Source organism: Vulpes vulpes, chromosome 12, assembly GCF_048418805.1.
Source record: "Vulpes vulpes isolate BD-2025 chromosome 12, VulVul3, whole genome shotgun sequence".
In the NCBI taxonomy this organism is placed as follows: domain Eukaryota; kingdom Metazoa; phylum Chordata; class Mammalia; order Carnivora; family Canidae; genus Vulpes; species Vulpes vulpes.
The window spans coordinates 131,877,332-131,882,494 of NC_132791.1; the positions used below are offsets into that span (position 1 = coordinate 131,877,332).

Below are 5,163 nucleotides of genomic sequence, written 5' to 3' on the forward strand. Positions count from 1 at the left end.
TTATTTATTTATTCATAGAAACACATACAGAGAGAGAGAGAGAGAGAAAGAGAGAGAATGAGAGAGAGAGAGAGAGAGGCAGAGACACAGGTAGAGGGAGAAGCAGGCTCCACGCAGGGAGCCAGATGCGGGAGTCGATTCTGGGTCTCCAAGATCACGCCCTGGACTGAAGGTGGTGCTAAACTGCTGAGTCACCTGGGCTGCCCTGTTTGTTTGTTTGTTTGTTTTTAAATATTTTATTTATTTATTCATGAGAGACACACAAAGAGAGAGAGAGAGAGGCAGAGACACAGCCAGAGGGAGAAGCAGGCTCCATGCAGGGAGCCTGATGTGGTGGGACTCAAACTCTGGTCTCTAGGATCAGGCCCTGGGCTGAAGGCCGTGCTAAACCACTGGGCCACCCGGGCTGCCCCTTGTTTGGTTTTTTAAAGATTTTATTTATTTGAGGAAGAGAGTGTACGTGCACGAGTGTGAGTGTACGTGCACGAGGCCGACTCTGCAGGAGCCCGGAGCCCCACGTGGGACTCGATCCCATGATCCTGAGATCACGACCTGAAACAACAGCAAGAGTCAGACACTTACCCACTGGAGCCACCCAGACACCCCACGTTGGCCTAATATTTAAAAAAATCCTTACCGTTGACTCATTTTTTTCCATCTGGATACCTACAGATTTTGTTATTAGTCTTGAAATTTGATGGCGCAGCCCAGGCATGAGTTATCTCATGACAAGTCATCCCCAAACTTAGCAGTTTAAGGCAACACACGACCATCTCACCCTCTGGGGTCAGGAGCTGGGCTGGGCCTTGGTGGACCTTCCACTTCACAGCCTCTCCAGGCCATGGTCGGTGTTGGTTCAGGGTCTGTGGTGTTATCTGAAGGCCCAATGAGGTGGGACGACTTCTGAACTCACTGGTAGCCATGGGTGTCACGCAGACTGTGTGTGTGGCTGGTTCCTCCTTGCTGGAGCTCGCCATGTGGGGCTCTGCCTGTGGGCAGCTCAGGCCTCCAATCCAGTGGGTGGGGAAGACATCAGCTGGGCCTGTGGATAGGGGAGTCCCGGCGATCTCTGCCCTTCTCATTCCTGCTCTGTCCTCTGAGCTGGGCCTGAGCGTGGAGTGTGGGCCACTCTGGTCCAGTGCTGAATTGGGTTTGATACCGTGGGGTGGTTCTGCCCTTGATGATGCTGCACACTGGGGCTGGGGTCTCACTGGGGCCGGGTCAGGTTGGGGTTGGGGTCAGGGTTGGCTGGGGTTGGGGTCGGGTGAGAGGAGTGCTGGTTGGAGCCCCGGGCCCTGTGGTCCCCTGGGGCAGGAAGGGCTCTGCACACACAGGGCCCTGTCTACTTGGATCCAGGGTGAACCCGTCTGGCCCCAAGCGGCCCCAGTGACGGGGTCACTGCTCAGCTTGTCCGCTTTCCCCCATCTCTCCACAGCAGCCATCCCACTGGATCTCCATTCCAATGGGGCTCACCCAGCTTATGTCCCTCTGGCTGTGGGGCTGTGGGGAGGGCAAGCCAAGGTCTGTACTGAATTGTTTGGCCCTTCCCTTGGCTGCCAAACATAATGTTCATCTCATTAGGTTTTGTTTTGTTCTTTGCTGAAAAACCGTTTTTTCTGACTTACTATTTTTTACTTTTGGGGAGAAGGGAAGTTTGCAATGCGATCGCCCTCTGTCTTCACACAGCAGTCACCCTGGATGACCTGTGAGGCCCCCTCCAGCCCAAACTAGACCCTAGCTCTGCGTCTCTGTCCACCCCTGCCCCGGCCCCCAAGAGAGCCAGCTCAGCCATCATCAGAGCCTTTGTCTCTGGGGGTGGATGCTTCTCTCCTCAGCCCAGAGGTCCCCTGAGTGCATGGGGGACTCGTGAGGAGGCCAGAGGTTGGCCAGGACATGTGCCCACCATGGCCGTGGTCAGGGCCAGCGAAGGATCCCGGGGTGGCCGTGGCACCTGCTCTCTGACCCCTGGGGTAGCCTAGATGGTTGGGCTGCGCAGGCACTCTGCCTCTGGGGGGGGGTTCTCCTACCACTTGGTCCTAGGGGGCTTCTTCAACTCATACATCTTGGGGTGATCAGCTTTGCCAGGGGCTGCCTCAGAGGGACCCAGGGAGGCCCACCCGCCCTTCCTGAGGGCTGTACCTCCCTGCCAGGATCTAGCAGGTGTCTCTGCTCAGATGGGCAGGAAGGCCCACCCAGGAGGCCGCAGTCTGCTGAGTTTTCCAGGCAGACGCCAGAACCAGCCTCCTCACTGCCTCGCTCCCCACCTGCCTGCCTACCGGGCCGCCACCGCCGCCGCGCTGCCAGCCCCAGGGACTGGAGTGGTACCCCACGCCCTAAAGCCAGTCCCTGAAATTACCGGTTGGCAGGCCGAGGGGCTGAGTGTGCCAGCCGGCATGGCAGCTTGCTGGCGGCCAGTTTGTGCCAGAGCCTGTCCTGACTGGCTCAGCCACCCTGGGCATGGGGTTGATCCCAGGAAGGGGAGGATGGGGCCTGAGTTCTGTCTGGGGCTCCCCTGGCCCAGGGGGGATGTTTGCCAGGCCAGGGGGTCAGAGATGAGTTCCTGCTGGCTGGGGGCCTGGGCGCCTGGGCCCCTCCCACCACCCGTCACTGGGGCTGAGCCTTCTCTGGGGAGGGTGCTCCATGCTCCCTCCCGCCCACCTGTGTGTGCAGGTGCACCTGAGGAGAGGTGTGTGCGAGGTGAGTGAGGTGAGTGTGTGCATGAGCACGAGGGTGTGACCCATGAGAGCACACGCATACACACCCATTCACTCTGCAGGCTCCTACAGTGTGTGTGCCGCTGGCTGGCTGGCATCTGCCACATGTGGTCAGGTTGAGGGGCACCCCTGTTGGCTGCACATGCATATACTTGTGTGCAAGGGGTGTGTGTCCAGGTTATGAGGTGCTGTGTGAACCTGCACACGTGGGGGGCCCACATGCTTGTGCAGCATATGTGAGTATGAGGGCATGAGTCACAGTCCGACTGTTCGTGGCTGGAGTGACTAAGGCCAGGAATATTCCTCGTGGCCGCCCTGGCTCCAGGGGGACATCCTCTAGATCTGAGGCACGGGGGCCAGGGGCTGAGGGGCTCCATGTTTCTCAGGCTCCCGCCCAGCGTTCCCAGGCCCTCTCACCCATGGAGCAGGGATGAGGGGACAGAGACAGAGTTCCCCGCTGGAAGTCCCCCCGGGGGGTGCCGGGAGGGGCCTGGGAGCCTGCTGCTGAGGGAAGGGAGGCACCCACAGGCTGGACAGGAGGAGGGGGCCATCTGAGCAGAGTTAGGCTGCGGGATGGATGGCAGCAGGGGGGACCCCTGCCCGTGTGGGGGTCACCCTGGGTGAGCACAGCGGTCCAGCCCACAGGAGAAGGGCTGGGGGCCTGGCTGGGCATGGGAGGGCATCCAGGAGTGCCCGGCTGCCCCAGCTCTGAACAGCCCAGCCCGCTGCTCCTGGGGACGTGGCCCCAAACCAAGGCCCTTTCGGGTGGGGTCTCGGGGAAGGGTGGGGGCAGAAGCACAGGCCGTGGGAGGCACCTGGCTCTCAGCCATGCAGTTCAGGGAAGCCAGGCCCAGAGGGGTGACCCAGCCAGGGCCACGGGGCAGCGCGGGGCAGGGCGGGGGTGGGGGGCGCCATCCTGGGGCCGTGGCGCCTTGGGAGCCAGTGTAATTACAGGGCTGTCACCCTGCCGCCACCGAGGATGCCCGTGCTGGTCTCCAGGTGCTCTCAGGCCTCAGCATCCCCGCGGCCTGCGGGCTCTATTTCGGGTTGGGATCCACCCTCTGCAGCTGGAGGAAGGAAGAGGTGTATTCCGGTCTGTCCGCTGGACGTGGGGGGCAGGGGGCGCAGAACTGCGACTGACCGCCGCCCCTGGCCCGGGTGTGAGGGAGGGGCCGTGGGCCAGGTGGAGGCGGAAGTGGTGGGGTGGGGAAGGGGGGCAGGGAGGGGAGGGAGAGGGGTGCAGGGGGCAGGGAGGAGGCAGGCCCAATCCTCCCCCCCGCCCCGCCCCCCAGGCAGCTTGTCAGACCCGGTGGGGTTGGAATGCAGGCCTGTGTGGACCGAGCTGAGGTGGCTTCCTGATCCTGACTGGTGCTGCCTGCACAGCGCCTCCTTCCGTGTGGCCCGAGGGCCTGGGGGGGCAGGTCCGTGGGGGGAGCTCATGGCTGCCCCCAGCCTAGCACTCCTGCGCCTGCAGTCCAGCTCCCTGCCTCCTGAGGGCCCCTCCCCAGGCTCAGCTCAGTGCCCCCCATCCCCTCCCTGACGGGGGTCCAGGGCTCTCCTCTGACCTCCCTCTGGGCCTCACTCCGTGTGCAGGGTGGGCTGCAGGCCTGAGGGCTCCCGGGATGGGACATGGCTGGTGTGAGGGCCTGGCCCCTGGCGCAGAGGGGAGACTGGCGGGAGTGGACAGCCGCCCCCCCCCCCCGTCCCCCCCGCCCCCCCCCCATGTCCACAGGCCTTGGGGAACCAGCGTGGGCTGTGGCATGGTCCCGTGACTGTGGGAATGATTAATTCCTCTCCAGCAATAAGCTCCTGGAAGCTCTGAGAAGTGACTCTTTCCCCTTCTTGCTACTCCATACTCTTCCTGAGTGAGTGGAATGAGGATTGTCCTAATCCCCTGGCATGAGGCAGGGGGTTCTGGGGACAAGGGGTCCACGGTGGCCTTGAGTACCCAGCGGATACTGGGGCAGCACAGGGGGCTGGTGCTGGACGGGGCCTGGAAGTCCTGGGCGGGGCTGGTGATCTCAGGCAAACATGTCTGGGAGGGACAGGGCCCAGGCCAGGCAGGTGGCTGGACAGAGCGGGTGCTGCATTCGCGTGCACAGGCCTGGAGGGAACACGGAGGGTTGGGTGGGGGGGCTCTGCAGCCCCTGGGCCTTTGTCCCTTGGAGCCTGTCTCCCCAGCTTCCCAGTGGCCTGGATGTCAGGCCGCCTCCTCCTGAGCCCCCAAGAGCTCTCAAGGCCTGGGCCTGGGGCAGTCCATCGGGGAGGGGGCCATTCCCGGGTCAGGCCTGGCACTGTCTTTCAGGTCACGGCTGCCAGCCCGCCCCCCCGCCCCCGCCGCCCTGGCGGGGATGTCTGCGCAGCTGGGGCGCTGCTGGAACTGAGGTGACCTGAGGGTCTCACCCCCACACAGTCATGCTGCCCTTGCCTCTCTGCAGGCAGGACAGCA

General features: G+C 62.9%; 1 protein-coding gene across 3 annotated transcripts in view; it reads left to right on the forward strand.

Annotated features, from left to right (window-relative positions):
• Nucleotides 1-5,163, forward strand: part of SPNS3 (SPNS lysolipid transporter 3, sphingosine-1-phosphate (putative)) — a 29,368-nt gene that overhangs the window by 19,931 nt on the left and 4,274 nt on the right. The gene's annotated exons all lie outside the window — the stretch shown is intronic.